Raw genomic sequence first — 15795 nt, 5'->3', positions numbered from 1 at the left:
ATGTAGGGTTCTGCTAGAACCCTACATTGGATGAATCAGTATTTTCAAGACACTCGCTGTTTTCAATTATCATTCCTACATTAATTGCCAGTGTTGTAAGGTACTTAAGTAAAAATACTTGAAAGTATTACTTGAGTAGGTTTTTGGGGTATCTGTACTTTATTTAAAACAATTTTTTGACAATGTTGACTTTTTACTTCACTACATTCCTAAGGAACTTAAGTATATTTAAAACCAAATACCTTTTAGACTTTTAGTCAAGTAGTATTCTACTGGTTGACCTTTACTTGAGTTATTTTCTATTGTGGAATCATTACTCAAGGATGACGATAGGGTACTTGTTGTTGTTGCAGGAAAGATGTTGAAATTCATACATATCAGTCAACATCAATGCTGAATAAAGAGTAGAGACCCAAGTCACATTCATAACAACAGAATCCCGTCGAATACATAGAGATCCACTCTCAAACAATTATCTATATTGTCAAAGATGTTCAGACACCTAAGTAAGGAGCCACGTTACCCTCGGGCCTACTGAGCCCATGTCCATGTGCACGGGCAAGCAGACACACATCCACCCGCCTAGACACATGTCCATCCTCGTACACACCTCCATGTGCATGCATATCCAAATGCATCCATAAGACACTGACAAATAAATGGTAGGGTCCAAGACGTGACACCGGCTATAAACGATAAACTTTAGGAACACCTTAATACGGATCCCCCCTCTAACCTTTGCCCTCAGAACAGCCATAATTCGTTCGGGCATGGACTAGAAAGTGTTCCAAAGGGAAGCTGGCCCATATTGACTCCAATGCTTCCCTTAGTTTTTTAATTAAATTTTATTTTATTTGACCTTTATTTAACCAGGTAGGCTAGTTGAGAACAAGTTCTCATTTGCAACTGCGACCTGGCCAAGATAAAGCATAGCAGTGTGAACAGACAACACAGAGTTACACATGGAGTAAACCATTAACAAGTCAATAACACAGTAGAAAAAAAGGGGAGTCTATATACATTGTGTGCAAAAGGCATGAGGAGGTAGGCGAATAATGACAATTTTGCAGATTAACACTGGAGTGATAAATGATCAGATGGTCATGTACAGGTAGAGATATTGATGTGCAAAAGAGCAGAAAAGTAAATAAATAAAAACAGTATGGGGATGAGGTAGGTAAAAATGGGTGGGCTATTTACCGATAGACTATGTACAGCTGCAGCGATCGGTTAGCTGCTCAGATAGTAGATGTTTGAAGTTGGTGAGGGAGATAAAAGTCTCCAACTTCAGCGATTTTTGCAATTCGTTCCAGTCACAGGCAGCAGAGAACTGGAACGAAAGGCGGCCAAATGAGGTGTTGGCTTTAAGGATGATCAGTGAGATACACCTGCTGGAGCGCGTGCTATGGATGGGTGTTGCCATCGTGACCAGTGAACTGAGATAAGGCGGAGCTTTACCTAGCATGGACTTGTAGATGACCTGGAGCCAGTGGGTCTGGCGACGAATATGTAGCGAGGGCCAGCCGACTAGAGCATACAGGTCGCAGTGGTGGGTGGTATAAGGTGCTTTAGTGACAAAATGGATGGCACTGTGATAAACTGTAGAGTGTTGGAAGCAATTTTGTAGATGACATCGCCGAAGTCGAGGATCGGTAGGATAGTCAGTTTTACTAGGGTAAGTTTGGCGGCATGAGTGAAGGAGGCTTTGTTGCGGAATAGAAAGCCGACTCTAGATTTGATTTTCGATTGGAGATGTTTGATATGAGTCTGGAAGGAGAGTTTACAGTTGTTTCAAGTCGGCTGGATGTCCTTTGGGTGGTGGACCATTTTTGATACACACAGGAAAAACTCTCTTCAAGTGCTGGTGTCATCTGTTGTGTCGTAGCCCTGGAGAATGAAAACCAGAACAATTCTTTGGAATATCAGTCAAGCAAATACTGTATGCATTGCACCTGGACAGATGATCAGATGAAGGTGGTAATTGCTTTAGGGTTTGAAATAAATATTTTGTTATTTTCAGTATTCATTTCATTAAACATCACCAACACCACAGGATGGTAAGACATTTTGAATAATGTCCCTATTGTATGTGCATGTAGAGAATATTGCCACAAAGAGAGAGAGGTCAATACTGATATTCACTGTTATAGTCCACAGCAACAGCAGGGGCATGGATCCACGTTGTTGCCACTCTGATGGTTTACATGTAAACAGAGGAAGACAATTAACATATAATATAACCTGACAATTTATTCTGCTATTTTCCGGAATTGACATTTTCTCTTGACTTCATCAGTTACCCATACGGATTACATGCACACAATGTGAACTAATTCTGGATAATCAAAAGGAAATGTACACTACCTTTTTCTTTGAAGAAAGGACATCTTCTTGCTCTTCACAGTTGTCTCTGGTTTGGCTGTGGGGAGGCTGTGGGGAGGCTAGGTTTGGCGACGGCCTGAACCCTGGAACCACTGGATCGCTCGCTCTGGTTGGGATCATGAGGAGAAAGGAGGCCTTTGAGCAAGTGCTCTAGAAAGGATTTAAGAGATTTGATTTGGATCTTTTTTAATCCTCACTTGGACTAATCTTCCAAGAGTCCTTAAACATTAAAATACAATTTATAATACGAACACATTTTCACATATAACACACTGATACAAACAGACATAATACAGTAACATTTTGACCAGATAAATAACAGTCTAAAAATATATATTTATTCTTCATCTACCATAGTCCAGCACAACTTTCCTATGTATTACATTTAAATGTTTTTAAAGTACTGTTTAAATGTATATATTGAAAGGTTTGCTCAGTTAAATTATTCATTTCTTTATTGCTCTTAATCGAAATGTTATTTTGCCTATTTCTCTTTTCTGTCTGGACAACATGGTGGACAATCTATTCCTAGTATTTACTGAATGTCTGTCTCTTACTAACTGAATACCGTTGTGAATAGAGTTTGGCCGTTTTAAATGATGTATATTATGAAATAAAATAAGCATGCTTTTTTCAATTATCTTGTTGATTGATGACCAACCAAGAGCATTGCGCATGACTACAACAGAAGAACCCTATCTCCACCTTAAAACAATCCTTACCTCTTTGTTCTGTGCAATCTTCAGCCTCCTAAGTTCACTTACTGATGCATTTCCCCAGACCACAGAACAGTAATTCACCTGACTCTCAATTAATGCTTGTGTTATTTGCTTAAGAATCTTTTCTGGTAAATATTTAGCTATCCTCCTGATCATGCATGCTGTTTTAATATTTATTTTACATAGATGAGTTATTTGAGATGACCATGATAAGCAGTTATCTAGCTGCACTCCTAGTAGTTTAGTTTCTGCCACTTCCTCAATTTGTACTCCTCCCATACTTAATTGTATCCCATGCTGTGTTGGCCTTTTCCTAGTGGAACAGACCAACATAACTTTGGTTTTCTTGGTGTTTAAAACAAGTTTGTTCCAGCGAACCCACTCCCTGATATGCTCCAAATCTCCTTGTAAAGCTTGCTGCACCTGTTGAACCGATTGTCTTGCTGTAATGGTTCTCTTGTGGTGAAGGAGAGTCGGACCAAAATGCAGCGTGTAGATTGCGATCCATGTTTATTAAACTGAAGTAACACGAATCTAAATACAAACACTAAAAAAACAATAAACGTAACGAAAACCGAAACAGCCTAATACTGGGGCACATACACACAGAACAAGGACATCAAGACACTAAGGACAATCACCCACAAAACCCAACACAAAACAGGCTACCTAAATATGGTTCCCAATCAGAGACAATGACTAACACCTGCCTCTGATTGAGAACCATATCAGGCCAAACATAGAAATAGACAAACCAGACACACAACATAGAATGCCCACCCAGCTCACGTCCTGACCAACACTAAAACAAGGAAAACACATACGAACGATGGTCAGACCATGACAGAACCCCCCCCCCCCAAGGTGCGGACTCCGAACGCACAACCTAAACCTATAGGGGAGGGTCTGGGTGGGCATCTGTCCGTGGTGGCGGCTCTGGCGCTGGACGTGGACCCCACTCCATAGTTGTCTTAGTCCACCTCCTTAGCGTCCCTTGAGTGGCGACCCTCGCCGCTAACCTTGGCCTAGGAAACCTAACAACGGGCCCCACTGGACTGAGGGGCAGCTCCGGACTGAGGTAGCTCGGGACTGAGGAGTAGCTCGGGACTGAGGGGAAGCTCGGGACTGAGGGGAAGCTCAGGAGTGAGAGGAAGCTCAGGAGTGAGAGGAAGCTCAGGGAGTGAGAGGAAGCTCAGGGAGTGAGAGGAAGCTCAGGAGTGAGAGGAAGCTCAGGCAGGTTGATGGATCTACCAGATCCTGGCTGGCTGGTGGTTTCGGCAGATCCTGGCTGACTGGCAGATCCTGGCTGACTGGCGGATCCTGGCTGACTGGCGGATCCTGGCAGACTGGCGGATCCTGGCTGACTGGCGGATCTGGCAGATCCTGCCTAACTGGTGGATCCTGGCCTACTGGTGGATCCTGGCCGACTGGCAGTTCTGGCAGATCCTGGCGGATCTGGAAGAGTCTGGTTGACTGGCGGATCTGGAAGAGTCTGGTTGACTGGCGGATCTGGAAGAGTCTGGTTGACTGGCGGATCTGGAAGAGTCTGGTTGACTGGCGGATCTGGAAGAGTCTGGTTGACTGGCGGATCTGGAAGAGTCTGGTTGACTGGCGGATCTGGAAGAGTCTGGTTGACTGGCGGATCTGGAAGAGTCTGGTTGACTGGCGGATCTGGAAGAGTCTGGTTGACTGGCGGATCTGGAAGAGTCTGGTTGACTAGCAGATCTGGAAGAGTCTGGTTGATTGGCAGATCTGGAAGAGTCTGGCTGACTGGCAGATCTGGAAGAGTCTGGCTGACTGGCGGATCCTGGCAGACTGACGGATCTGGCTGCTCCATGCTGACTGGCGGCTCTGGCTGCTCCACACTGACTGTTGGCTCTGGCTGCTCCATATAGGCTGACAGCTCTGGCGGCTTCTTACAGACTGGCAGCTCCGGCGGCTCCGTGCAGACTGGCAGCTCCTTGCAGACTGGCAGCTCCTTACAGACTGGCAGCTCCTTGCAGACTGGCAGCTCCGTGCAGACTGGCAGCTCCCTGCAGACTGGCAGCTCCTTGCAGACTGACATCTCTGGCTGCTCCATGCAGACTGACAGCTCTGGCTGCTTCATGCAGACTGACAGCTCTGGCTGCTCCATGCAGACTGGCTTCTCTGGCTGCTTCATGCAGACTGACAGCTCTGGCTGCTCCATGTAGGCTGGCAGCTCAGGCTGCGCTGAACAGGCAGGAGACTCCAGCACCGCTGTAGAGGAGGAAGGCTCTGGCTGCGCTGAACAGGCGGGAGACTCCGGCAGCGCAGGAGAGGAGAAAGGCTCCAGCAGCGCTGAACAAGCGGGAGACTCCGGCAGCGCTGGAAAGGCGAGGCGCACTGGAGGCCTGATGCGTGGTGCTGGCACTGGTGGTACTGGACCGAGGACACGCACAGGAAGCCTGGTGCGGGGAGCTGCTAAAGGAGGGCTGGAGGGTGGAGGTGGTACTGGATAGACCGGACCGCGCAGGCGCACTGGAGCTCTTGAGCACCGAGCCTGCCCAACCTCACCTGGCTCGATGCCCACTCTAGCCCGGCCGATACGAGGAGCTGGAATATACCGCACCGGGCTATGCACCCGCACTGGGGACACCGTGCGCACCACTCAATAACACGGTGCCTGCCCGGTCTCTCTAGCCCCCCGGTAAGCACAGGGAGTTTGCGCAGGTCTCCTACCTGGCATAGCCCTATTCCCTGTGAGCCCCCCCCAATAATTTTTTGGGTCTGACTCTCGGTCTTCCATCCGCTCTGCCGTGCTAGCTCCTCATAATGCCGCCTCTCTGCTTTTGCTGCCTCCAGCTCGGCTTTGGGGCGACAATAATCTCCAGGCTGTTCCCAGGGTCCTCTCCCGTCTAGAATCTCCTCCCAAGTCCATTTCTCCAAGTAGTGCAGCCTCTCCCACTGTAGCTGCTGCTCCTGCTGCTGCTGCCTCTCCTGCGGCTCCTGCCTGTTGACACGCTGCTTGGTCCTTTTGTGGTGGGTGATTCTGTAACGGTTTTCTAGGTGTGAAGGAGAGTCGGACCAAAATGCAGCGTGTAGATTGCGATCCATGTTTATTAAACTGAAGTAACACGAATCTAAATACAAACACTACAAAACAATAAACGTAACGAAAACCGAAACAGCCTAATACTGGTGCACATACACACAGAACAAGGACATCAAGACACTAAGGACAATCACCCACAAAACCCAACACAAAACAGGCTACCTAAATATGGTTCCCAATCAGAGACAATGACTAACACCTGCCTCTGATTGAGAACCATATCAGGCCAAACATAGAAATAGACAAACCAGACACACAACATAGAATGCCCACCCAGCTCACGTCCTGACCAACACTAAAACAAGGAAAACACATACGAACGATGGTCAGACCGTGACACTTGCTGTATAAATTGTAGTATCATCTGCAAATATAGTAGCTTGAGTTTCAGATAAGGTATAAGGAAGGTCATTGGTATATATTAAATAAAGAAGTGGCCCAAGGCAGCTGCCTTGCTGTACTCCAAAGTTTAAAGCACGAGGGGAAGAAAATGAACCATTGATATAGGTGGACTGTTTCCTGTCAGTTAGATATGACTGTACCCAATTCAATGCTACCTCCTTAAAACCATAATGCATTAATTTTGTCAAAATTATTTCATGATCCACTAAATCAAATGCTGCACTAACAAACCTGCCATTATCCATAGCATTGAACCACTGGTCAGTCATGTCAACCAATGCAGTGGTAATGGAATGGTTTTTGTGATAAGCATGCTGATTGGCTGTAATCAGATCATTCTTTTCCATGTACTCCCATATTTGTCTACTCACAATACCCTCCAATATCTTACTGAGTGAAGGGAGTAGACTAATTGGTTGACTTGGCAGGAGTAATGGGTTCTTTGCTGTCTTTCGGAATAGGACACAGTTTAGCATGCTTCCATACATTTGCAAACATCGCCTTTTCCAGTGACCAATTGAATATGTATTTTAGTGGAGCTGCAATCTGGGGAGCACCATAGCAAAGTAAAAAATTGTCCATGTAGATTTACCATTGGGTAATGACTTCAATAGGTTTAACACTTCCTCTACTGACACCATTTGTAGACTAAAGGAGCAGGTCTTGTTGCTCATAATATGACCATCAATCCATTGGACAGTAGCTTGTTTGGAAGAATGTGTGTTTACATTATTGCTCAGTAAATACATTTTCTTTGTAAAGAAAATCTGCAAAATGATTGGCAATATCAGCTGGTTTTCTTATTGTTCTCCCGCCAACCTCCACACTAGATGGGCATGATGAGATAAATGTACCAAGTAAGCCCTTAACTGTATTCCATACCTCTTAAATAAGAATAATTTTTACAATCAATAAAAGCATTGTTGTAAAATATTTTTTGTTCCCTACGATTCAATTTAACTGCATAATTACGTAATGTTCTATAATTCTGTTCATCAATTTCTAGTTCTGATTTGGCTGCTAAGACTTTTGCAATATTTCTTTGAGAAAAGCCTCACCCAGTTCATCATCAATTCATGGAGACAGACGAGCCCCAACTGTACTCTTTCTTACTGGGGCATGATGGTCCATTACCTCAGTGAGCAAATCAATAAAACATGCTGTAGTGTGATTTAAATCATCCTCTAGATAAATCAGCTCCCAGGGTACAGCAGCCAAATCATTTTGAAATAGCTCATGATTAAATGTTTAAAAATGTATCTTGACCACAATCCTTGGGGGTTTCTTTGGAACCTTGGTGTTCATGGTTATGGACACAATATTATGGTCTGTCCAGCCCACTGGTATTGATCTGGCTTTTAAGCATTGCAATGGTATATTACAGAAGATCAGATCAATGCACGTGTCTGAACGATGACCCAACCTAGTTGATGATCTAGTAGTATCATTAACCATTTGTTTCAAACCACAGTTCTCGGCATATCTCATAAATTTAGTTATATTCTAATTATTATGATCCCTCCAATTTATATTAAAATCACCCAAGATAGATACATCTCTGTTGCTATCTGTGACCTGGTCAAACCCAGTGCATAACTCATCCAGATAGGACACCTTAGAGCTAGGAGGTCTATACACACATCCTACCGATATGGGTGCCTGGTGAGGCAGATGTACCTGAGCCCATAGTGCCTCTATTTGACATATATTAAGGTTATACCTTCTCTTAAAAGGTATATGATTCTGAATGTACAGAGCTATACCCCCACCATTCCTATTCCTGTCCCTTCTCAGTAGACAATATCCTTGAATGTTAATTTGCCCATCATTTACAGATGCATCTAAATGCATTTCAGTCAAAGCCAAAATATGAATATTATTTATGTTGACCAAGTTAAAAACCTCATGTATTTTGTTAGGTAGGCTACATACATTAACCTGAGCTATATGCAGCCCTTTCCTTATCAAGTGAAGATCAATAGAGCATGCATTCATTATAGTGGAGATCAATAGAGCATGCATTCATTATAGTGGAGATCAATAGAGCATGCATTCATTATAGTGGAGATCAATAGAGCATGCATTCATTATAGTGGAGATCAATAGAGCATGCATTCATTATAGTGGAGATCAACAGAGCATGCATTCATTATAGTGGAGATCAATAGAGCATGCATTCATTATAGTGGAGATCAATAGAGCATGCATTCATTATAGTTGAAGTTGTACACTACAACACAAACTCAGATTTGAACATTACATTAAAATAGCCAGGGAGTTACTCTAGAGTCCTGATACAGTTGCCAGTTGATGTAAAGTCTCTCCATCACCATGGAGACTCGTTGATTCAGGCTACGCTTTTCCTTCATGATGGGATACATTTTTTTCTCCTTTCATTGATCTCGGTGGGGAAGTGATCATTCATTCCAAAATCAGTGTTTCTGAGTTCTCTGCCCCTGCTCTTTGTCATTTCCTTTTGCTTAAATATGTCAAAACATGCAATAATAGCCCATGGGCTATTCCCAGAGGCCTTACCCATTCTATGGACTCTGGAGAAAGTGACATTACGCACAACATCAGTGGGCAGTTTCAGTTGAGTTGACATAAAGTCTCGGACAGTGTCCTCACAGCCTCTACTGTTGTCATTCTCCGGTATCCCTGAGAATATTAGATTGTCCCACATTGATCGACACTGTACATCAAGCAAGGTTTCTTTAAGTTGTTTGTTCTCCCTTTGCACCACCTCAACCTTGCTATGAATAGAGTCTACAGTACCTTTCAGTGCAGTGTTCTCTTTCCTTAGATCATCAATCTGACGTTGGCTGAATTCTAGACTGAATTCTATTGATGTCCTCTCGTATATATCCAAGATATCAAGTTTGGCAAGCCTTTCATTGATGGATTTTAACAAGTCAACATCCATATCAGTAAACCTCTCCCCACTCTCCACTCTTACTAAGGGATGGTTAGGTTCCATCGTTGATACCGCTTGGCCAACCTGGTTTTGGTTTGTTTTGTTGATTTTGGGTTTGTTGGTTGTCCTTAACAATGCTTGAATCCTCTGAAACCAGTGACATGTTACTTTGAGTTTGTGCGTATCTCTCGTCAATGAATTGCTCAAGCTCTTCAATGGATTCTGAATCATCCAGTGTGTTTGCAGGCAGAAAAAAAACCAAAAGAACAAAACAACGTTAACTTAGCTAGCGTCTAGTTCTGTGAAGGCATAGCCTATCTCTCTGCCTATGGCTCCTTCTGGAGCTCACCTATCTGCCTTCTGCTCAGGAGAGCAGAATCAGACTTAGATCTATAGGCCACTGAAGACACTGGGGTGCTGTCCTGCAGAAGGAAGCTGCAGATCTGCTCCACCAGGTGGTCTATGAATGGCCGGCGGATGCCTGTGGAGAGAAGGGCCTGAAGCTTTCACTCAGCTGAAGCTGCATCCTCCCATGCTGCCAACATACTGCCCTGGTGACCTTATCTAACACCTCTGACTGGGAGACAAGGCTGGTTGTGCCACTTCTAGCTCCTTTCTACAGTGCCCCTCCCAAAAGATAGAATTTGTAGATAATTGGCTCTCTTTCTGGGACTCACCCACAAACAGGACCAAGCCTGACCTGCTGAGGAGTGACGGACTCCATCCTAGCTGGAGGGGTGCTCTCATCTTATCTACCAACATAGACAGGGCTCTAACTCCTCTAGCTCCACAATGAAATAGGGTGCAGGCCAGGCAGCAGGCTGTTAGCCAGCCTGCCAGCATAGCGGAGTCTGCCACTAGCATAGTCAATGTAGTCAGCTCAGCTATCACCATTGAGACCGTGTCTGTGCCTCAACCTGGGTTGGGCAAAACTAAACATGGCGGTGTTCGCCTTAGCAATCTCACTGGAATAAAGACCTCCATTCCTGTCAGTATTGAAAGAGATCATGATACCTCACATCTCAAAATAGGGCTACTTAATGTTAGATCCCTTACTTCAAAGGCAATTATAGTCAATGAACTAATCACTGATCATAATCTTGATGTGATTGGCCTGACTGAAACATGGCTTAAGCCTGATGAATTTACTGTGTTAAATGAGGCCTGACCTCCTGGCTACACTAGTGACCATATCCCCCGTGCATCCCGCAAAGGCGGAGGTGTTGCTAACATTTACGATAGCAAATTTCAATTTACAACAAAAAAAAATGACGTTTTCGTCTTTTGAGCTTCTAGTCATGAAATCTATGCAGCCTACTCAATCACTTTTTATAGCTACTGTTTACAGGCCTCCTGGGCCATATACAGCGTTCCTCACTGAGTTCCCTGAATTCCTATCGGACCTTGTAGTCATAGCAGATTATATTCTAATCTTTGGTGACTTTAATATTCACATGGAAAAGTCCACAGACCCACTCCAAAAGGCTTTCGGAGCCATCATCGACTCAGTGGGTTTTGTCCAACATGTCTCTGGACCCACTCACTGTCACAGTCATACGCTGGACCTAGTTTTGTCCCATGGAATAAATGTTGTGGATCTTAATGTTTTTCCTCATAATCCTGGACTATCGGACCACCATTTTATTAAGTTTGCAATTGCAACAAATAATCTGCTCAGACCCCAACCAAGGAACATCAAAAGTCGTGCTATAAATTCACAGACTACACAAAGATTCCTTGATGTCCTTCCAGGTTCCCTCTGTCTACCCAAGGACGCCAGAGGACAAAAATCAGTTAACCACCTAACTGAGGAACTCAATTTAACCTTGCGCAATACCCTAGATGCAGTTGCACCCCTAAAAACTAAAAACATTTGTCATAAGAAACTAGCTCCCTGGTACACAGAAAATACCCGAGCTCTGAAGCAAGCTTCCAGAAAATTGGAACGGAAATGGCGCCACACCAAACTGGAAGTCTTCCGACTAGCTTGGAAAGACAGTACCGTGCAGTACCGAAGAGCCCTTACTGCTGCTCGATCATCCTATTTTTCTAACTTAATTGAGGAAAATAAGAACAATCCGAAATTCCTTTTTGATACTGTCGCAAAGCTAACTAAAAAGCAGCATTCCCCAAGAGAGGATGCCTTTCACTTTAGCAGTGATAAATTCATGAACTTCTTTGAGGAAAAGATTATGATTATTAGAAAGCAAATTACGGACTACTCTTTAAATCTGCGTATTCCTTCAAAGCTCAGTTGTCCTGAGTCTGCACAACTCTCCCAGGACCTAGGATCAAGAGAGACGCTCAAGTGTTTTAGTACTATATCTCTTGACACAATGATGAAAATAATCATGGCCTCTAAACCTTCAAACTGCATACTGGACCCTATTCCAACTAAACTACTCAAAGAGCTGCTTCAGTTCTTGGCCCTCCTATGTTGAACATAATAAACGGCTCTCTATCCACCGGATGTGTACCAAACTCACTAAAAGTGGCAGTAATAAAGCCTCTCTTGAAAAAGCCAAACCTTGATCCAGAAAATATAAAAAACTATCGGCCTATATCGAATCTTCCATTCCTCTCAAAATTTTTAGAAAAGGCTGTTGCGCAGCAACTTACTGCTTTCCTGAAGACAGACAATGTATACGAAATGCTTCAGTCTGGTTTTAGACCCCATCATAGCACTGAGACGGCACTTGTGAAGGTGGTAAATTACATTTTAATGGCATCGGACCGAGGCTCTGCATCTGTCCTCGTGCTCCTAGACCTTAGTGCTGCTTTTGATACCATCGATCACCACATTCTTTTGGAGAGATTGGAAACCCAAATTGGTCTACACGGACAAGTTCTGGCCTGGTTTAGATCTTATCTGTCGGAAAGATATCAGTTTGTCTCTGTGAATGGTTTGTCCTCTGACAAATCAACTGTAAATTTCGGTGTTCCTCAAGGTTCCGTTTTAGGACCACTATTGTTTTCACTATATATTTTACCTCTTGGGGATGTTATTCGAAAACATAATGTTAACTTTCACTGCTATGCGGATGACACACAGCTGTACATTTCAATGAAACATGGTGAAGCCCCAAAATTGCCCTTGCTAGAAGCATGTGTTTCAGACATAAGGAAGTGGATGGCTGCAAACTTTCTACTTTTAAACTCGGACAAAACAGAGATGCTTGTTCTAGGTCCCAAGAAACAAAGAGATCTTCTGTTGAATCTGACAATTAATCTTAATGGTTGTACAGTCGTCTCAAATAAAACTGTGAAGGACCTCGGCATTACTCTGGACCCTGATCTCTCTTTTGAAGAACATATCAAGACCATTTCAAGGACAGCTTACGTAACATTGCAAAAATCTGAAACTTTCTGTCCAAAAATTATGCAGAAAAATTTATCCATGCTTTTGTCACTTCTAGGTTAGACTACTGCAATGCTCTACTTTCCGGCTACCCGGATAAAGCACTAAATAAACTTCAGTTGGTGCTAAATACGGCTGCTAGAATCCTGACTAGAACCAAAAAATGTGATCATATTACTCCAGTGCTAGCCTCTCTACACTGGCTTCCTGTCAAAGCAAGGGCTGATTTCAAGGTTTTACTGCTAACCTACAAAGCATTACATGGGCTTGCTCCTACCTATCTCTCTGATTTGGTCCTGCCGTACATACCTACACGTACGCTACGGTCACAAGACGCAGGCCTCCTAATTGTCCCTAGAATTTCTAAGCAAACAGCTGTTATGGAACGGTCTGCCTACCCATGTCAGAGACGCAAACTCGGTCTCAACCTTTAAGTCTTTACTGAAGACTCATCTCTTCAGTGGGTCATATGATTGAGTGTAGTCTGGCCCAGGAGTGGGAAGGTGAACGGAAAGGCTCTGGAGCAACGAACCGCCCTTGCTGTCTCTGCCTGGCCGGTTCCCCTCTTTCCACTGGGATTCTCTGCCTCTAACCCTATTACAGGGGCTGAGTCACTGGCTTACTGGGGCTCTCTCATGCCGTCCCTGGAAGGGGTGCGTCACCTGAGTGGGTTGATTCACTGATGTGGTCATCCTGTCTTCAGGCTCTCTCTACTCATTGTGCTGTCAAAACATCCAACACTAGCTTTCTCTGGCTTAACTGTGAGGCTAGTAATGGGGATATTGGCTGGTCGTATGGGATTATGGGCATGGTGGAAGAGGTGCAACTCAGGATAGATTTATCCTGGTCTTCAACACTCTCTGAGCCCACTGTGTGATCAGACACACATCTTGTCTCATTCAGATGTAACACAGGGGAGTTGTTCAGTGGTGCTGTGATGTATATCTCAACAGAGGCATCACGGTTGAACACCGTTCCAACGCTGCAGAACATGGAACCCAAACCACTGTTTGTGAGCAGGGAATGATCTGAATCCCTGACTTAGTCTGAGATCAATAGTGTCAATGGGAAAGATGAACTTGGCCACCTTGACACTCACATTGTTATAAAAGCTAGCAGCAGCAGAGCGGAACCAACCCTTGGGGAACTTGGGCCTGGTCTGGAGGTCAATGAGTTTTAGGAAGGAACAAGACCGGTCTCTGAGGTCACAGCCTCAATCTGGTCAGCACTGACAAGTTTGGGGAGAGATTTCTTAAGTCTTTGCAGGTAATGGATAAACATTCCAATAAGTCCGACTCCTCTCCATGTTGAACGGACAGTGCAGCTGACAGAGTATGACTGGTCACTAATAAATAAATTGGACTCTGTAGATGAACTAATGAGCATCTCGGTTACGACACTCACAGCCTTAGCCTGAAACTTACAGTGATGCGACATAATAGGGAGACTCCAAGAGGACCCAGTTCTAGCACTAATAGTGATATCATTAGAGTCTATCACCGATCTCACAGAGTACAAAGAAGGTATACCAGAGGAAGATCAATCCTCCATGTGGGACAACAGATTGTTCACAAATATACTGCTGGTTTCAGAGTTTATTGCTCCCAAAGTAGACTCGGTTGCATTCTCTGTTAAGAATGAGAAGACCAGAATGCTAATAACCTCGTGTCTAGGTGGAGTTGGTATGTGTCATCTGCATTGGCAGACACGGAATGATAACTGCAGAGTTTCTCACAAAGGGCCAATGCCCTTAATTGGGTCTCTGAAAGTTTCTCATTCTCCCTGAATAGAAGTATATCATTCAAAGAAACCATGGCAATGTCGACATAGTTTAAGTTATCCTGAAGCTCGTCAGGTGTGGCTGGGGCCTCTCGAATTGGAAAAGTCCAAATCCAAATCTTTATCCACAGTCTTAACCAGTTATCACACGTCTGCCGCCAAGTATGGGAAACGGACAACATTTGGTGTATGGTGTGTCACGGGGCACTGATCTCGGTGGCCAGTGAGGCTTGTTGAGGATCGGACAAGGACCTCACTGACGGGACAAATGGCCATGGTCAAGACCTCCGCTGATGCCTGTTGTGCAGCATGCTGGTCAACTTGTCTTCCTGCCTTACTCACCGCATTTTTACCACATTCGCCTTACTGTGCCTTTTAGTGGAAGTTCTAGCCACGAGACAGGGGAAACTTGTTAAACTGTCAAACTTTAATTGGCTTGCTTTCAGGTTGTCTCCTGTCACGCTTCGACCATAGGACTACACTATTTATATAAAAGTATGTGTAAACCCCTTCCAGTGAGTGGATCTGTCTATTGCAGCCACACCCGTTGCTGACAGGTGTATAAAATCCAGCACGCATCCATGCAATATCATTGGCAGTAGAATGGTCACTGAAGAGCTCAGTGACTTTCAATGTGGCACCGTCATAGGATGCCACCTTTCCAACAAGTCAGTTTGTGAAATTTCTGCCCTGGTAGAGCTGCCTCGGTCAACTGTAAGTACTGTTATTGGGAAATGGAAACGTCTAGGAGCAACAGAGGCTCTGGCGCGAAGTGGTAGGCCACAGAAGCTCACAGAACGGGATCGCCAAGTGCTGAAGCATGTAGCGCGTAAAAAAAACATCTGTCCTCGGTTGCAACACTCACTAGTTCCAAACTACCTCTAGAACCAATGTTAGCATAAGAACTGTTTGTCGGGAGCTTCATGAAATGGGCTTCCATGGCCGGAAATGGGAAATGCATTCTCTGGAGTGTTGAATCATGCTTCACCATCTGGCTGTCCGACGGAAAAATATGGGTATGGCGAATGCCAGGAAAACGCTACCTGCCCAAATGCATAGTGCCAACTGTGTCTAGGGCACAGAGCCCTGAACTCAACCCCATCAAACACCTTTGGGATGAATTGGAATGCCGAATGCGAGCCAGGCCTATTCGCCCCAAATCAGTGCC

Source organism: Oncorhynchus kisutch, linkage group LG2, assembly GCF_002021735.2.
Source record: "Oncorhynchus kisutch isolate 150728-3 linkage group LG2, Okis_V2, whole genome shotgun sequence".
NCBI classification, from domain to species: Eukaryota; Metazoa; Chordata; class Actinopteri; order Salmoniformes; family Salmonidae; genus Oncorhynchus; species Oncorhynchus kisutch.
The sequence above is the reverse complement of the archived record's forward strand: the minus strand, read 5'-3'. Positions refer to the sequence as shown.